General features: G+C 40.2%; 1 protein-coding gene across 2 annotated transcripts in view; it reads right to left on the reverse strand.

Moving 5' to 3' along the window:
* Positions 1-17,138: 17,138 nt before the first annotated feature.
* The window catches only part of KIF5B (kinesin family member 5B), a 49,620-nt gene continuing 46,414 nt past the window's right edge, over positions 17,139-20,344 (reverse strand). For both annotated transcript variants that reach the window (XM_004386261.2, XM_023740615.1), the window contains one exon: positions 17,139-19,284. The gene's annotated coding sequence lies outside the window, so the exon portion shown is untranslated. The remainder of the gene's footprint in view (positions 19,285-20,344) is intronic.

Consider the following 20,344-nt stretch of genomic DNA (forward strand, 5'->3'; position numbering starts at 1 on the left):
TCATGATGTCGCTTATTGGTCCAGTTGTGAGGATTTTTGTTTTCTTGATGTTGAGGTGTAATCCATACTGAAGGTTGTGGTCTTTGATCTTCATCAGTAACTGCTTCAATTCCTCTTCACTTTCAGCAAGCAAGATTGTGTCATCTGCATAACACAGGTTGTTAATGAGTCTTCCTCCAATCCTGATGCCCCATTCTTCTTCATATCGTCCAGCTTCTTGGATTACTTGCTCAGCATACAGATTGAATAGGTATGGTGAACGGATACAACCCTGACGCACGCCTGTTCTGACTTTAAACCACGCAGTATTCCCTTGTTCTGTTCCAACAACTGCCTCTTGGTCTATGTACAGGCTCCACATGAGCACAATTAAGTGTTCTGGAATTCCTATTCTTCACAATGTTATCCATAATTTGTTATGATCCACACAGTCAAATGCCTTTGCATAGTCCATAAAGCACAGGTAATCCTCTTCATGATATTCTCTGCTTTCAGCCAGGATTCATCTGACATCAGCACTGATATCCTTTGTTCCACGTCCTCTTCAGAATCCGGCTTGAATTTCTGGTGGTTCTGTCAATATACTGCTGCAGCCGCTTTTGAATGATTTTCAGCAAAATTTTACTTGCATGTGATATTAATGATTTTGTTCAATAATTTCCACATTTGGTTGGATCATCTTTCTTGGGAACAGGAATAACTATGGATCTCTTCCAGTTAGTTGGCCAGGTAGCTGTCTTCCAAATTTCTTGGCATAGATGAGTGAGCACCTCCAGTGCTGCATCCATTTGTTGAAACATCTCAGTTGGTATTCCATTAGTTCCTGGAGCCTTCTTTTTTGCCAATGCCTTCAGTGCAGTTTGGACCTCTTCCTTCAGTACCATTGGTTCCTGATCATATGCTACCTCCTGAAATGGTTGTATGTCGACCAATTCTTTGGTGAGTCTGTGTATTCCTTCCATCTTCTTTTGATGCTTCCAGTGTCGTTTAATATTTTCCCTGTAGAATCCTTCAATATTGCAACTCAAGGCTTGAATTTTTTCTTCAGTTCTTTCAGCTTCAGAAATGCCAAGCGTGTTCTTCTCTTTTGGTTTTCTATCTTCAGGTCTTTGTACATGTCATTATAATACTTCACTTTGTCTTCTCAAGCTGCCCTTTGAAATCTTCTGTTCAGTTCTTTTACTTCATCATTTCTTCCTTTCGCTTTAGCTACTTGATGTTCACGAGCAACTTTCAGAGTCTCTTCTGACATCCATTTTGTCCTTTTCTTTCTTTCCTGTCTTTTTAATGACCCTTGCTTTCTTCATGTATGATGTCCTTGATGTCATTCCACAACTTGTCTGGTCTTCGGTCATTAGTGTTCAAAGCATCAAATCTACTCTTGAGATGGTCTCTAAATTCAGGTGGGATATACTCACAGTCATACTTTGGCTCTCGAGGACTTGGTCTAATTTTCTTCAGTTTCAGCTTGAAGTTGCATATGAGCAATTGATGGTCTGTTCCGCAGTCAGCCCCTGGCCTCGTTGTGACTGATGATATTGAGTTTTCCATCATCTCTTTCCAAAGATGTAGTCTATTTGATTCTTGTGTATTCCATCTTGCGATGTCCACATGTATAGTCGCCCTTTATGTTGGTGAAAAAAAATATTTGCAGTGAAGAAGTCATTGGTCTTGCAGAATTCTATCAGGTGATCCCCGGTGTCATTTCTGTCACCAAGGCCATGTTTTCCAACTACCAATCCTTCTTCTTTGTCTCTAACTTTCACATCCCAATCACCAGTAATTATCAATACATCCTGATTGAATGTTTGATCAATTTCAGACTGCAGAAGTTTGTAAAAATCTTGAACTTCTTCATCTTTGGCCTTAATGGTTGATGCATAAATTTGAATAGTAGTTGTATTAACTGGTCTTTCTTGTAGGCATATGGATATTTTCCTATCACTGACAGCGTTGTACTTCAGGATGGATCTTGAAATTTTCCTTTTGATGATGAGTGCAACTCTAGTCCTCTTCAATTTGTCATTTGCGGCATAGCAGACCATATGATTGTCAGATTCAGAATGGCCAACAGAAGTCCATTTCAGCTCACTAATGCCTAGGATATCGATGTTTACGTGTTCCATTTCATTTTTTATGATTTCCAATTTTCCTAGATTCATACTTTGTACAGTCCACGCTCTGATTGTTAGTGGATGTTTGCAGCTGTTTCTTCTCATTGGGAGTCGTGCCACGTCAGCAAACGAAGGTCCTGAAAGCTTGACTCCATCCACATCATTAAGGTCGACTCTACTTTGAGGAGGCAGCTCTTCCGCAGTCGTATTTTGAGTGCCTTCCATCCTGAGGGGGCTCATCTTCAGCACTATATAAGACAATGTTTTGCTGCTATTCATAAGGTTTTCACTGGCCAAGTTTTTCAGAAGTAGACTGCCAGGTCCTTCTTCCTAGTCTGTCTTAGTCTGGAAGCTCAGCTGAAACCTGTCCGCCACGGGTGACCCTGCCATGGAATGCTCGTTAGAGGCAAGAATGCAAGACTTCGTCTCACATACTTTGGATTTGTTATTAGGAGGGACCAATCCCTGGAGAAGGACATCATGCTTGGTGAAGTAGAGGGTCAGCGAAAAAAAGGAAGACTCTCAACGAAATGGATTGATACAGTGGCTGCAACAATGGGCTCAAGCATAACGGCACAGGAGTGGACAGTGTTTAGTTCTGTTGTGCATGGGGTCACTATGAGTCAGAACCGACTTGATGGCACCTAACAATAACAACAATAGTGTATATGTTCATCGTTTCTCTATACCTTCTTGTTCATCTGACAAGTAGAAAATATTTCAACTTGCATTTCTTTGAGAATTAGTAAGATTGAAATTTTAAAAAATTTGTCTTTAAATCATATTTTTACATGCTTTGTCCATTTTCCTTTTGGGTTTTCTTCTTTCTTTTTCTTATTAATGTGTAAGAGCTCCTTGTATAGCAGAGATATTAGCCCTTTAATGTCATACATGTGACAAATACTGTTCAACAATGACTTACCACAGCTCCATATCTAAAAAGCTCTGAAAAATAAATTTTTTTGTAAATTTGGTGCAAACTCATTTAATGACAAAACATAACCTCAATTGACCACGAGGCTATTTACAGCCTTTAGATATTCCACTTATTGTGAATAGTCATAAATTTTTCTGAAGTAGTGATGTGTTTGATTATAAAGTATTGGCAAGAACCTCACTGGTGGTATTATTTACTTTTTAAAAATTAAAAATTAAAAACAAATCTGTCCCGAAGTATTTCAGGTAAAAGATTGTGGATATTTATTTACACATGTAATTTGTGTCTTTTTTAGTTCCCTTTTGGGCATGTTGAGTTGCAGGTACCTGTGGGACTTTCAAGTGGATATGGCCTGCATGCAGTTGGTTATGAGCTGGAAACGTATGGAAGAGGTTAGAGTTGGAGATGCAGATTTTGGACTTATGAGCTTGTAGATGATAAAAATTTTTTTTTAGATGGTTTAGATGATAAAACAGAAATACAAACCCATTTCCGTCTAATTGATTCCAACTCGTAGCAACCCTACAGGACAGAGTAGAACTGCCCCATATGGTTTCCAAGGAGCAGCTGGTAGATTCGAAGTGCCTACCTTTTAGTTAGCAGCCGAGCTCTTAACCACTGCGCCACCAGAGCGCCTTATAGATGATTCTTACATTGAAATCACGAGAGCATATATCAGAAAGCATGTATTGCCAGAAAAGTAATGGGAACATCACTGTTTAAGGGATGGATGGTTAAAGGAGTCCGTGATGAGGAAAGTGAGCAAAGGTGAGTATGGAGCAGAAACCATGAATCGGAGCGAGCAGAGTGGCCATCATTCTGGACTGTGACCAGTGACTGCAGCCAAGGAAGCCACAGTGTTGATGGCTGGCTGAAAGTTCTCAGTGGCGCTACTGTCAGATATAATCAGAGGGAATTTAGCCCTATGGAGCGTGTGTGCGTGTGTGTGTGTGTGTGTGTGTGTGTGTGTGTCGGGGACAGAGGAAGGAGGGGCCTTTGATGGTTGCCTCTGGATCCAGGCTCAGCAGTCTGGACCTCAGGACCATGCCTCTTCCCTCAGCCCTCCTAAGAATGGGTTTGCAGACTTCCTCTCCTGGGAAAGTTTTGTTTAATGGTCTGGGGCAGTTTCCCAATCCCATTGGATTTCTGTGGAACCGTTCTCCTAGCAACTGGCCCAGACTTTAAGTGAACTAGCTCCTAAAACAGTGAGCGCAGGAAGAAGTTGGTCCTCATTACAGATACGGGGCCAGAAGAGACCAGAAAGAGAATTGGACTTCTTCCTATTTATTTCTTCAGAGAGGCCAGGTTGGGACCCCTTACAGGAGCATCTACAAAGTACTTGCCACTAACCAGCCACTTTCCAAGAGGGGACAGCTGAAAGATCACAGTTCTGCCTGGAGCCTACTCCCTGCAAAAAATTTAAATTTGGTCTCCTTTGTAATGGAACAAAAATTTGTTTTTCATTTTGAGTTGAATGTTCCCAGCCTGAAAATGTGTGCCTTTTGTTCATTCGAATTCGCCTACATCTGAATAAAACAAAAGTTCATTTTCAAAGCAATGTGGAAGAGGACAGTGCACAATTCTAGTTATTGTATAGAAAAGCTGTATGTCTAACTTTTTATTCAAAGAGAAAACAATATATCCAAGATGTTAATGTGGGTGTTTTCTGTAGCTAGTACTGATGATGTCTTGTCTCTCTCTCTCAAGAAACAATGGGCATTTATTTGGGATCGCCTAGATTTAGTTCCACTACTTTATTATTTATTATTCATTTTAAATGGCCCTTAACTGTTAAGTGGGTGAAAAATGAGTTTATTTCTTGAATATTTTAAATAGCTTTCATAGGATCTAATTTTACCTACAGTGGGAACATTTGAAAATTTATGGTGTTGACATCATTCTGGCAAGTTATTATGGATTGAAGATCATTAACTATTTCTGTGTATATCAAGAAACAAATACTTATGACAAAAATGTTAGCACTTCCAGTGTTGAACTAATTTCTGTGTACATTACAAAAAAGACGCTTCTCTTCCAAGTGTACAAAATTTGGAAGAGTTAAGTAAATGAAAAAGGAGTACTTTTAATAACTACTTATTTCAGTTCGAGTGACTTTATGGATTTATTTTCATATAAAGTCAGTGAGTGTTGAAGTCTTAATTAAAAAAAAAAAAAAAAGCCCCTCTGTATATTTGTAACTGTAGAAAAGATTACTTGAAGATTACTTGGCATCACAGAATTATAGCGCAACAGGAGACCTAAGAGTTGCCTTGACATTTTCAAATGACAGTTCTTTGTTCCTTTGTTCTACAAATGAGCAAGCCGAAGTCTAGGTTAGAACCTGGGATTAGGACGCAGAGCCATACGCAAGGAGAGCTGCTTGTTGACAGAACACAAGCTGAGGCTGGAAAAGTCAAACAAGCTCTAGAAAGCTTGTTTCAAAAACAAGTGCTCCCCAGCCCCGCAAAAAAAGAAAATTCTATAAAGAAAAACAGAAAACGGTGGTCCTTACTGCGCACCTTGAAAAGAATCATCTATATGAGACAAAGATGAAAGGGAAAGAAGACAGGGAAAGCAGATTACTGGAAATGAAACATCCAGAATGGAATTAGTGAGAATGTTGACACACTGCGAAAAATGTAACCCATGTCCCTGAGCAGTTTGTGTAGTAATTGTTACACGGGAACCTCATTTGCTGTGTCATCTTTCACTGAAAACACAATAAAATATAATTAAACAAAACAGTGGTCCTCTGCCCCACTCACCTCTTTCCCATTCCCCAGAAGCAACCATTTTTTACTGATTTATTTTTTAATCTCTGTATCTCTGGTGCTCTGATTATTCATGTTCAGACATTATCAATTATCTTATCAACATGGAACATGAAGATTTGAACTCTCATTAACCAGCATCAACACACACACACCCCCCAACCCCTTTTTCCTCCCAGTAAGGCCATAGCATGCCTTTAGTTAATAATCCATGTTTATATCACAATGACTAAGAAATGCCAATCACAGCTGAGCCATGTACTTACATTATGATGACTTTTCGTTTCTTGTTTATTTCATGACTATTTTTTGTCAGTAATTTTCTTTCTTTCTTCTTTTTTTTGTTCCATAGTATTCTCTCTAAACCAGTACTAGCTGCTATTGGGTGATTCCATCTCATGGTGACCACAGGTGTGTCAGAACAGAACTGTGCTCCGTAGGGTTTTCAGGGGTTGATTATTTGGAAACTTTAGGTTAGTAGCTGAGCATGTTAACCATCCAGGGACTTCAGTATTCTCTGTACTGATTATTTATTCAACCCTAAACTCTTCTCCGATTGTATAAATCTTCTCTCAAAACAGGAGCCCTGGTGGCACTCTGGTTAAAGTGCTCAGCTGCTAACCAAAGAGTGAGCCGTTCGAACCCACCAGTGACTCCGCAGGAGAAAGATGTGGCAGTCAGCTTCCATAGAGATTTACAGCCTTGGAAACCCCATTCTACCCTGCCCTATAGTGCTGCTATGAGTCAGAATCGACTCTATGGCAGTGGGTTTCTCTCAGAATACGCAATCACATCAGTTATCCATTTTACCTTGGAAACATGTCTCCAGTTGCCTTCTGACTGGCATCCATCTGGACTGTTTGCTCTTTATGCTGTCACCTTGAGGAGTCTCTTTTACTTGTTGAATGCTTCTGTTGTTTGTCCTGGATCCCACATCTTCCTTTTTTCTTCATTTAATCCCTCATATTGGTTGAGCAGTAACTTACCAAAAAAGGGTATATGAGAGGTAACATTTTTGAGAACTTGCATATCTGGAAACCTTGCTAACTGAAAGGTTGGTGGTTTGGGTCCATCCAGAGTTGCCTCAGAAGAAAGCCCTGATGATCTACTTCCAGAAAATCAGTCACTGAAAACCCTATGTAGCATAGTTCTACTCTAACACATATAGGGGTGCCATGAGTCTGAACTGACTTGTCAGCAACTGGGTTTTATTGGCTTATCCTTACACTAATTGAGGTGGAGATAATTGCTTCATTTTCTTCTAATTTCCAGAATCGTTGTCTTATGCATTCTGATTCTTGGTCTTTTGTATGAAGTCTGTGTTATGGATTGAATTGCATCCCCCAAAAATGTGTGTCAACTTGGCTAGGCCATGCTTCCCAGTATTGGGCGATTGTTCACCATTTTGTCATCTGATGTGATTTTCCTATGCGTTGTAAATCCTATCTCTAATGTTAACGAGATGGGATTAGAGGCAGTTATGTTAATGAGGTAGGACTCAATCTACAAGATTAGGTTGTGTCTTAAGTCAACCTCTTTTGAGATGTAAAAGAGAGAAATGAGCAGAGAGACATGGGGATCTCATACCACCAAGAAAGTGGTGCCAGGAGCAGAGTGTGTTCTTTGGACCTGGGATCCCTGCACTGAAAAGCTCCTCGTCCAGAGGAAGATTGATGACAAAGACCTTTCTCCACTGACGACAGAGAGGGAAAGCCTTCTCCTGGAACTTTCGTCTTAAATTCGGACTTCTAGCCTCCTCAACTGTGAGAGAATAAACTTGTTTGTTGAAGCCATCCACTTGTAGTATTTCTGTTACAGCAGCACTGGATAACTAAGACAGTCTGCTTTTTGCTTTGTTTTTATTTTAGACTCTTTTTTTTTTTACTGAAAATTCACAATGATGTACCTTGGTATGGGTCTGTTTTAATTTATCATGCTGGGCCTTGGAAATTAGTAAGCTTCAGTTCAGTTTTCTTATTTCATTGATGCTTTTCTCTGTTTCCTCTGTTCTCCCTTTGTGGGATGCTTATTCAGATTTGAGGCCTTTTGTTCCATTCCTCTAATTTTCTTTTCTTTCCTGTTTTCCATCTGTATTAGTTTCCTAGGTCTGCTGTAACAAAATACCACGAATTGGGTGGCTTATAAGTACAGAAATTTATTGTCTCAAGTTCAGAAGGCTAGAAGTCCAAATCAGGGTGTTAGCTGTGTTGATTCCTTCTGAGGGCTCTCCTATGGATTGAATTGTGTCCTCCAAAAATGTGTTATGAATCCTAAACCCCTATACCTGTGGAAAGGAGCCCTGGTGGTGCAGTAGTTAAGCACTAAGCTGCTAATTGAAAGGTCAGCAGTTCAAAACCACCCAGTGGCTCCAAGGGAGAAAGATGTGGCAGTCTGCTTCTGTAAAGATTACCAAAACCTAACCAAACCCGTCGATCCCAACTCATAGTGACCATATCAAGTACAACCCAGAAAGCCCTATTGGGCAGTTCTACTCTTGTCATACAGAACTGCTACGAGTTGGAATCTACTCAGTGCACACAACAACAAACTCAGGGATGTAATTCCATTTGGAACTAGGACTTTCTTTGTTATGTTAATGAGACCAAATCAGTGTAGGGGGTGTTTAAGCCAATTACCTTTGAGATGAAAAGAGCAAATTAGGCATAGAGAAACCAAAAACCAAACCCATTGCCATCAAGTGGATTGCAACTCATAGCGACCCTATAGGACATAGTAGAACTGCCCCATGGGATTTCTAAGGAGTGGCTGGTGGATTTGAACTGCCGACCTATTGGTTAGCAGCCAAATGCTTAGCACCAGTGGAGGGGAAAGTACATGCCACATGAAGACTGCCAATGAACCGAGGAACAGAAGCTGAAAAGAGACAAGGACCTTCCCCCTAGAGCCAACAAAGAAAGAAAGCCTTCCTCTAGAGCTGGCGCCCTGAATTCGGACTTCTGGCCTCCTAAAGTGTGAGGAAATAAATTTCTGTTTGCTAAAGCCACCCACTTGTGGCATTTCTGTTATAGCAGCACTAGATGACTTACACAGGCTCGAAGAGAGGAACTGTTCCATGCCTCTCTCCTTGCTCCTGGTAGCTCCACGTGTTCCTTGCAGCTGCAACATCACATCAGGGGGTAGATAAGATCACTGGTGATGTTAATCTTGATCACTTGGTTAAGATAAAAAGTTCACCCCAGACACCCTTTTAACTCAGTACTGAAGCCACTCCTGAGATTCACCCTTCAGCCAAAGATTAGACAGGCTTATAAAACTAACAATAATACACACAGTTCAACCACGTATACGAGACTAAATGGGCACAGCAACCCAGGGGCAAGGATGAGAAGGCAGGAGGGGACAGGAAAGCTGGACAAATGGAAATGGGGACTCCATGTTCGAGAAGGGGAGAGTGTTGACATGTCAACAGGGTTGGCAACCAATGTCACAAAATAATATGTGTATTAATTTTTCATTAGAAACTAATTTGTTCTGTAAACTTTCACCTAAAGCACAATTACAAAAAAAAAAAAAAAAGATAAAAAGTTCAGTGGTGGCTCTCTTCTGTAAGCCAGGACTGATGGTTGGTGAAGACATTATAGAACTAGGTTAGCTGACAGCAATAGGCATGATGGAATCACTCCAGCTCCAACAATAAAGGCGAGGTGGTGGTGCTTAATTGCCAGAAGACAGGGGGATACAATTATCATAATGAGCAGCAAGGCTGGAGTGGCAGCCAACAGGTACCCGATCCACAGGGAGTTAAAGAGATGCTTAATAGAACACAGCATGTCTAGGGAGGAAATAAATGGACAGACAACAAGGCTACTGCTCAGCTTTTACCATCAGATTATCCAGGATGGAAGTTTCCCTAATAAAAACTCACGATCCGTTATCCAGTTACCTGAGCCAGTGTTCCAACCCAGAACACACTGAATGAAGAGGTTGGGTCCCCAGGAGGCAGGACTTTGCAACACCACAGCAAGTACATACTGTAAAAATTCCCCCCAGTCCTCCCCCGAGGGGAATTACAGCCATTTATTCAGGTAACTGTACACTGGAGAGTGAGGAACATTCAAACTTTTTTTTTTCATTTGATGTTATTGTGGTAAAAATATAGACAACACAACATTTGCCAATTCTACATTTGTTACATGTACAATTCAGTGACATTGATTACATTCATCACGGTGTGCAACCATCACCAGTATCCGTTGCCCGATTTCCCATTACCATTGGGAATATCCAAACATTCTGAGGGCTGTTGGACACAGGGTCTAAACTGACAGCGATACTCAGAGACCCAAAGCATTATCATGGTGGGGAGTGTTGGGGGGAGGGTAACAGATGGGAGTTCTGGCCAAGATGTAAATGAATATGTAATATGTAAATATATTAACACTCCACATGCTCTGTGGACTGACTTGGCGGCCATTTCCCCATCTCTGTATGTGTAACTAGAATTGGCATACTTGGTAGTTGGTATGATCCCTACATTGTGTCTTTGGCCTGTGGATACGGCCTGTCATATTAAGGAAGACCAACTAGAAGCCTCTGAAACTGCCATGCCCTCCCTCCTGACCTCTACCAGCCAAATCAGTAAATAACGTGTTCTTTTCTCTTCAGATTAGAAAAGAGGGCCAGAACCAGTTCCCATTCACATGTTGCAGGCAACAATGTACATATACAGTTTTGCCCCATGGCTGTCAAGTCTCCTGCCCTCTGTTGTAATACAGTCTGAAGAGATCTCTGGACTCTCTGGTGACCAACCCCACAGAACATCACATTGATGCTGTTAAGCTTATAGAGCTGGATAAGCCAGAAGTGGGTACACTGGAGAACTTTAAGATGCATGTGCTGCAGAGTGTGGGAGATAAACCTGTACGAAGAATCTGGGGCCTGCTGCATCAGTAAAATACTTAGGAGCCCAAAGTCAAGGTGTGCCAAGATATCCCTTCCAAAGTAAAAGACAAGTTATTGCATCTTGTACCTCCTGCCATGAAGAAGGAAGCACAATGCCTGGAAGATCTGGAATAGCATATTCCACACCTGGAAATATTGCTACAGCCCGTATGTCAGGAGATGCAAAAGGCTGCCAATTTTAAGTGGGCCCCAAATCAGGCAAGGGCTCTGCAGCAAATGTAGGCTGAAGTGCAAGCAGTCCTACACTTGGGCCATATGACCTGAAAACCCTATGGTATTAGAGGTATTAGTGGTGGGAAAAGATGCAGAGGGAAGTTTGTGACAAGACCCAGAGGCAGAATTGCAATACAAACCCTGAGGTTCTGGAGCAAGACCATGAAATCTCCAGCAGAGAATTATATGCCGTTTGAAAAATAACTCCTGCTGTGATACTGGGCCCTAGTAGAGATGGAGCACCTGACCACAGGACACGAAGTGACCATGCACCTGGAAGTGACCATCAAGAACCAGGTTTTGTCAAAACTACCACATCAAAAGTGGTACATCCAGGATCAAGCATGGGCAGGACCAGAGGGCACAAGCAAGCTGCTAGAGCTGGTAGCCCAGACGGCCATGTCAGTCACCACCATGGCAATAGTCCTCTCCCTTAACTCATACCTACAGCCCTGTGAGCGATCCCTTGTGATGAGCTGATGGAAGAAAAATCCGAAATTTATTTATAAATGGGTTGCCTTGGTATGGAGATGCAGGCCAAATATGGACTATAGCTGCCTTACAGCATCACTCAAGCACAGCCTTGAGCTTGAGACCATAGTCTCATGGAACAACTTAGTCAATTGGTATAACTTAGTTCATAAAGATAATGTCCTACATCCTAGTTTGATTGAGTAGTGTCTGAGGTCTTAAAAGCTTGTAAGTGGCCATCTAAAATACAACTATTGGTCTGTACTCATCTGAAGCCAAAGAGAATGAAGGAAACCAAAGACTCAAAGAAGAAACTAGTCCACAGGACTAACAGCCTACATGAACCACAGCCTCTTCTAACCTGCTACCAGAAGAACTAGATTGTGCCCAGCTACCACTACCAACCATTCTGACCAGGGACACATTGAGCTCCTGTGTCTAGAGACTAGCAGGCAAGGAGAGGAATTACAATCTCGACAGGGGTTATTGACCCTGACCATCACCTGAACGAAATGGATTGACACAGTTGCTGCAATGATGGTCTCAGGCATAACGATTGTGATGATGGCACAGGACCGGGCAGTATTTAGTTCTGTTGTACATATGGTTGCTGAGTTGTAACCAACTCGACGGCACCTAACAACAACAACAGCATAGGTGTTCATCTGTATGTCTATAGCTTTGTGTTCATCTGACAGGCAGAAAATATTTCAACTTGCATTTCTTTGAGAGTTAGTAAGGTTGACAATTTTTTTGAATTTTATCTTTAAATGGTCTTTTTATACTTACATTGAAATCACAAGAGCATATATGAGAAAGTGTGTATTGCCAGAAGAGTAATGGGAACATCACTGTTTAAGGGATGGATGGATAAAGGAATCCACGACGGGGAAAGTGAGCAAAGGTGAGTATGGAGCAGAAAGCATGAATTGGAGAGAGCAGAGTGGCCATCATTCTGGACTGTGACCAGTGACTGCAGCCAAGGAAGCCACAGTGTTGATGGCTGGCTGGAAGTTCTCAATGGAGCTACTGTCGGGTATAATCAGAGGGAACTTAGCCCTGTGGAGTGTGTGTGTGTATGTGTGTGTGTCGGGGACAGAGGAAGGAGGGGCCTTTGATGGTTGCCTCTGGATCCAGGCTCAGCGATCTGGACCTCAGGACCATGCCTCTTTCCATCAGCCACCTAACATTGTGTCAGATTACGGGATGCACTTTACAGCAAAGGTGATAGAATGGGTCCATGACCAAGGAATATTACATAGCTCACCGCCCCAAAGCTACTGGCCTGATAATGTGGAACAGAGTACTAACAGTGCAGTTGAAGGGCCATCTTGGAGGCAAAAATCTATAAGGATGAGGCGTTATCCTCCAGAATACAGTATATATTGAATTGAAGTCCTTTTTACAATTTTTTGTTCCCAATAGCAAGAATACATGGATCCAGGACCAAGGGCGTGGCTGGAGAAATGACCCACTTACCATCTTTCCCAGTGACCCACTGAGGGACTTGATGCTTCCCTGCCTTGCAACTTTGAGCTCTGCAGGGTTACAGGTCCAGGTCAAAGGGGCACATTTTGACTCAAATGTAACTATAGGTTACAACTGCCACCTAAGCACTGTGAGCTCCTGTGTCTAGAGATTAGCAGGCAAGGAGAGGAATTACAATCTTAACGGGTAATTGGTCCTGACCATCAGGAAGAGAAAGGGCTGTTCCTGGAGTAGGGGTTAAGAGTTCGGCTGCTAACCCAAAGGTCGGCAGTTCGAGTCCACCAGGCGCTCCTTGGAAACCCTGGAGGACAGTTCTACCCTCTTATAGGGTTGCCATGAGTCGGAATCAACTCGACAGCAATGGGTTATCAGGAAGGGAAAGGGCTGTTCTTCACTTGGGGGCAGAGAGAAATGCGGTACCTAGGGGATCTACTTGAGCACTTCTTGGTGCGTCCTTCCCAGCTGTGTCAGTAAATGGACAAATGTAGGAACCCCAGTCTGAGACAAACATGGAGACCGTGGGCCCAGACTCCTCAGGGATGAGGATCAGTATCACGCTACTAAGTAAGCAACCATGAAAAGCAGTGGGGGTGGTGGAGGGTGAAGGGACTCTGGAATGGATAGTGGAGGGAACTGTGGCCCTGAGACCACTTTGGTAACAGGGGTTTTAGTTCTTCCTACTGGTTTTTCTCACTTTCCCCAGGAAGAGAGGTCCAGTAGAATCTAGGAGGTGCTGATTCTCGATCAGTTCCGTTGATTTGAATGGGGCAGGGGTGGACCATGGTGGACTTCAAGGAAGGTCTCATGGCCCAGCTCTCAGTTACTTCAGGGTTTGCCTAAGCTGGACAACATCCCAAGGGTATGCTTTTCTAGGATAAGCCATATCAGATCACTGATCAAGACATGAGTATAGGGCCCAGCCATTACAGCTCCTGCGGGACAACTCTGATGGGCCACATACACTGCCAGGACTCCCTGTGAAGTTGGCCATGGCTTTGTCAGGCCTGTCTTACAGTTCAGCTTCCTCTGTGCAATCCTGCTTTCTCATTTTCCCTTCCACAGGCATTGATCCGTAATAAATCCCCTGCACCCTCAACTCTGCTTCCAGAGAACCTAAGCTGCATCAAATTGGAAGGATGAAGACCAAACTATTAACAATGTTTTTTACTCTTTAGAGAGAGGTAAAGGAATTAAAATGGGAAGTGCGAGTCAAGGAAAGCTGTTTGTAATGTATGTATTAAGTTAAATGTAGACTGGAAGCAAATATGTCACAACTTTGAAAGTAGTTAATTCTGAGTAGTGGGAAATGCGGGACTCAGTACTTCCCAATTTTCTGTATTTTTTCAGTTATTTTTAAATTTCCAAAACAGTTTAAAAAAAAAAATCTATACATCCTATTAGTGATCATTTCATGTTTCTTCCCAGCAGCCAATTATATGTGACTACGAGAAGTATATTTACCTCTTCAGTTAAAGTGAAAACAACTTACTGCCTGGCCTTTGCCCAAAGAGAGATGTCAAATTCTGTCGGCTGCATCAACTAGTAGACAGTACAGATTCTGGCCTGGATTTTTCATGGTTCATCACCATTGCCTCAAACGTGACAGGACCCCCACGAGAGTACTCAGTTGCATAAGTCAGCTGGTTGAAAAGAAATGGGCTTATCACACTCTCTGGCCGTATCTAACAGCTATACGACGATCTATTAATATCCATTCCCCATCCCAGTTTGCCCACGTGTAACTGTATAAATCCTCACGAGTTTCTTCATTGATAAACTCCTTTATTTCACTCTGCAATCCATTCCTCAGACTAGTTGTGATTTTTTTTTTCCCTTTTACTTTGGGAAAAATCCCTCTATTTCCATTTAAACTTCTCCAGCAAAGGAATAAAGTGCTCTGGGGGTCCATGGAGCACACGTGAAGGGTAAAACCCAAAGGGAAAACACAAAAATCACATAACTAACTGGTTACGCGGTCGCAGGGATTTCACTTCTTCCCACTGGAATCGAGGAGGTGCTGATCCTCCATCCGTTCGGCTGATATGAGGTAGAGGTGGACCAAAGAAACAACTCACTGTTTTGAAACTTGCAAATAAAGAGAATCAAGCACTTATCTTGCTTTTCCTATACAAACTGTACCACTGGGTACTGAAATCAGTAGATGAGGACCAGTTTCTTTACACAGAAATACTGCAGCTAATAAATGAATGATAGAGTAGCGGCATTCTGTAGGCCCTAATCAATTGATGGATCTAGGCACTGACCATCAATGGCTGCTAACATGCGATGAGATGACCAACATTCCGTACCACCTGGCAAAATACCGTCCCCTATGAAGTAATCTAAACTGTCCCTGGGTGCACAAATGGTCAAGTGCTGGACTAGCCAAAAGGTTGGTGGTTTGAACCCACCCAGAAGTGCCTCTGAAGAAAGGCCTAGTGATCTGCTTCTGAAAGGTCAGCCATTGAAAACCCTATGGAGAACAGTTCTACTCTGAAATACATGGGGTTGCCCTAAGTAGGAATCAACATTATGGCAACTGGTTTTTAACTGGTATGAAATACCACCACCTCCCCACCCCCAACAAAAATGTGAATCTGATCACGTCTGTAGATCCAAAACAAATTTACGGGAACTATAAAGGACAGAGGAATATCTTAATTTTATCACAGGGATGCAATCAGCAAAATTTGAGAAACTGTACAGAAAACAACCTGTTTTCTCAGTAATTAACTGCAAGGGGAAAAAAGAGATGGAGGGGGGATTTATTGCAATCTATGAACTTTAATTGGATTCTGATTCAAATTATTTACAAACACTGACATTTTTAATACATTAAGAAATTATTAATTTTTAAGTGGATAATATTTTTGTTTCAAGTTCTTACAGGAGTCCCTGGGTTGTGCAAACAGTTAAGCACTCAACTGCTAACCAAGTTTCATGGTTCAAACTCACCGAGATGCCTTGGAAGAAAGGCCTGGTGATTTGCTGCCAGATCACAGCCTCGAAAACCCTATGGAGCACAGTACTCTGCAACACATTGGGGTCACCATGAGTCAGAATCGACTCAACCACAGTGGGGTGTGGATATCTTAAAAGGGGGCCCTGAGTGGCACAAATGGTTAGGCGTTCAATTACTAACCAAAAGGTTGGTGGTTTGAACACACTGAGAGGCAGGCTTGGCAAAAGGCCTGGTGACTCGCTTCCAAAAACCCTAGGGAGGCAGTTCTACTCTGCACACACGGGGCGCCATGAGTCATAATCAACTCAGCAGCAACTGTTAATTGTTTATATCTTAAAATACACACTGAAATATTTATGAATAAAAGCATATGAAGTCGGGGACTGCTTCATAAATAAGATTAGCTGTAAGCTGATAATTGACCAAACTAAGTGATAAGTACTTGGGGTTTCATTATTTATTCTGCTTTCATGTATGGTTAAAATGTCCCATAAGAAATAATTTTAAGAGATAGAAACCAAGAAAATCCAATCACCACTTGAATTTAGGAACAGTCTCTCTTTAGTCATTCTCCAGCTAGCCCTGAGTGGCAACTGAGGAGGTATTTGAAAAACAAGTCTGAGCAGAACATGTAAACTATACTAGAGCAGCACAAGTGAGAGAGGTAACTCATTCTAGCTCTTAGTTCTTCAACCCATGTATTCAATACCTGCTGTCCAAAGAGCCCGCAATACACCAGGAAACAAAATATACATGAATGTAATAATAATTTACAATAGTTACTATTCTGTCAAGACAGAAAGCCACATCATGGCTTGATACAAAATTACCCGAATACTTCCATTAAATATGTTTTAAGAAAAGTCATCACGTTTCAAAAAAATTTGCTTCTTTATTTAAACACAAAACACATTTACAGCATGCATGTTAACTTAAAAAGTATATGGCATCTTTCCCAAACCAACTGTTTTTTAATGTATCGTCAAGCACTGAAAAGAAACCAGCATATTCCACAGGTACTCAGACTCTGTCATCTCATGTCCAATTGAGAGCTATGCACAGTAGTCAGTATTTCTTAAGTTAGGCAAATAATTTAACTGATCACCATGAATAAATATTAGTCTTCTATTTCACTGAGTTTCTCTTCTGAATTATTTATCATCACCATTTCAGAGGAACGTAAATATATCCAGTCCAAAAAAAAAAAAAAAAAAAGCACACCACGACCAAGTAGGATTCAAACCAAGAACGCAAGGATGAAAAAAAAAAAAAAAAGCAAATTGAAGTAACTAGCAATTTTCTATATGATCAGAAATTTTCATTTACAAGAGTAAATGTTGTTTAATGACCTACCATCACAACAAAGAAAGCACAGGTCCATGAAAACAAATTTATGAAATTCCTGGTATATTTTGTGAAAGGTCTGAAATTATAAATAGAAAAGAACCACTAAGATACTTTAAGAAAACAAAAAACTAACGTGTATTCTGAACCACATGCTAGTTACAATTTTATTGTTTGTTACACAGCACCAATACCCATGACGTATTACTTACAGGAATGAAACTACCATATTTAGACAAAAGAGAAAAAAAATTCTGCTTCATTTATGAATATTGACAAAGAAGCAAGTTTTCATTTGAAATTCACAAAATACAAATGTCTGCATGAATGCAGCCGAATGTTTCTCCATCTAGAAAATTATTCTAAGTAGGCTGTAGCACTCTTTGTCAGTTAAGTGCATTACTTCTATCTTGCTGCACCAAGATTGCATTTCAATTTGTGGAGTGTTTATTCTGAACAGTCCGAAAAGCAACACAATCATTTTAAAGGACTTCTGACTATTAAAAAAATAAATAAATTTATCTTTCAAATCAAAGTTATTATAAAAGTGGAAATCACAATAGTTAAGGAAATAGAAAAATAAGCCAATTATGGTCTCTGAGTCTTCTGCCTATGGCTCCAAATTTAATAGTACAAATATCTGTGTATAAAACTTTTCAAAAGTGAATGCTGTCAGCCAGATCTTAACACAAAGCTTTCCAAATTTTCTCTATTGACAGAATAACCTTAAATCCCCATTCTCTCCTAATTTCTGCTAAAATAGTTGCAGTCACCCCCACTGATAAAGCCAATATTGAAATCTCTTTACTTTCCTAACTTCTCAAAATAAACCCTTGGCTTAGTCACTTAGGAAGAAGTGGCAAACACAGGTACACACTCAGAACTAGTTACAAAATCAGGGGTTTTAGCCAACAAAATAATTTATTTAATAAGGATTAGTGACCTGCAAACAGTTCACTATATCTAGCCTAAATAAATAAATTATAGTATATGACTTAGTGTAGCAGTTTCAAAGCACATCAGGGAATTCAGACAAAAATTTACCTACATATTTTTAAATTCACCATATTTATTTGTCCTGTTTCTTTACATTTTTCCTCAATTTCCATAGTCTAAAAATTTAGATCAACCAATACAGTACTAACATAAAATTGTTTAATTCTATAATATCTTAATTCACTTCAATATATGAAAGATGACAAATGAATATCTGTCCAATTATTGTATTAGCTAGCAGGCTCACCAGAGTGAAGCAGGGTATTGTCCTTACATCAAGCTATATAAAGTATGGAATCAGGAAGAAGAGAAACACAATTCTTCTTTCAAATTCTTTGTCTTAATATTTGCTTTTGATATTGTAAAATATTTCTATTCAATATCAACTCAGCAACAGGCGTTTCATCAGATAACCAGTAAGTAGCCTTGTTCAGTCTCAAATGTCTAGTTAGCTGTTTCAAGGTTTCAGTGCTCAAACAGTAGTTTTCAGAAGCAAACTGCAGGGATGATAACAAATTATTTGAACCCTGAAGTCATCTCAAGGAATTTTAAAGTACAGTACTGACCTGATATGATCTCTTTTGTGGGCATGTAGTGTTATAAGTGGTAAAATTTAAGACATTTAATCTAAATGTTCTATTTTCCCTAAAATAAGGAAGACATTTTAATAAGAAAAGAAAAACAAGCAGCAGTAGCAGCTGGGTAATTTTAACTGAGATTTAAACATAAACACACAAACACCCAAACACAACCCTGTAAGGTACAGTCAGCTTGGCACAGTGAAGACTAGATTAAGACATGAAAGACAAACTGTGTAATAAATAGGGCCACAGTCGTAAACTGTCGTGTCTTTTCCCTCCTAAGACGCCAACATTGCACTCTAGTTGTGTTGGGAAGCAGCAGAGTTTATAAGAAGAGTGGGCAGGAAACAGCTGTACAGGCCAGGTATCATTTATACATTAAAAAAAGTCATAATTCTACAATCCCCGTGGGGTAGCGGTTAAAGTCATTCAATGATGCTGCTTGATAGTATATCCTCTTCTTTCTTCAGTTACTTTTCAACACCTGAAAATGGAAGAAAGCATGAAGAACTTTATAAAACTCATGTTTATTTGTGATAATCATGAAGAATCTCTTAAGTTTTTAAAAAAAAGAAGTATACCAATAGTTTAAAAATATTTTAGTCAATGGCTTCACTCTCCCTAACATTAAAAATATGGCTATACTAAAATGATTTGATTTTTTCTCCTTTTATTTATATCTTAAGTAGAAGTGTGTGTCAGCAGGACAATGTTTAAAAGGAGGTCAGCCTTTCACTTGTTTTTATTCTCCCCAGTGGAGCGACGAGTGGTGACGTCCTTGTTTAAAAACAGGAGAGATGACAAAATAAAATGGAAGCTAGCAGACAGCGTCAATGACATTCTTAAACCAATGACCACCAAGCACTGATGTTACATAAACAGTTCCTGCAAAAAACAGGAAGGGAAAAAGAGCGGGGAAGGAGCAGGAATAAACAAGAGTGTGTATGGTAGCAAAACTGACAGTGAAATAAGTCATTCCAGCAGTTGGCACCTTGTATTAAACTGTCTAGTTATCTTTGCATTTATAAAAACCCAACCTATTCAAAGTGTTATATAAGCTAGGAAACCAGCTCTGGAAAACTGGGAACTAAAGGTATCAGTGCTATTATTTTCCAACAAATAAACCAAGTGTTTTGAAATGTTTTCCTTAACATTTAAAAAATAAAAATTTATCCACAAAGTATTTAATTTTTCAACAATTTATCACTGAAGTGAATAATACACTCCTCAGACATGGTTTAAGATTAATGCAAATTATTAAAAAATAAGAACACAATCCTTTGGATCAGCAATAAAACAAACTTATAACCAATTACATTTTTATAATTATTTCCAGTATTGAAAACCTAGTTTAGCTAGGATAGCTATTTCCCTCATGAGTTAAACTGCTGTCATTATACTGGGGTCAGAGTTAGACTTCCAGCTATAAGTACACTATATTTAACAAAGGTCCTGGTCTATTTTTTCTGCAAATGAGGTGAGTTCAAAGTTTGCATATGAATTTTAATGTAAGAACAGTATCCAAAAAGGATCAACTTGATCTA

This window comes from Trichechus manatus, unplaced genomic scaffold, assembly GCF_000243295.1.
Source record: "Trichechus manatus latirostris isolate Lorelei unplaced genomic scaffold, TriManLat1.0 scaffold00160, whole genome shotgun sequence".
Taxonomy (NCBI): domain Eukaryota; kingdom Metazoa; phylum Chordata; class Mammalia; order Sirenia; family Trichechidae; genus Trichechus; species Trichechus manatus.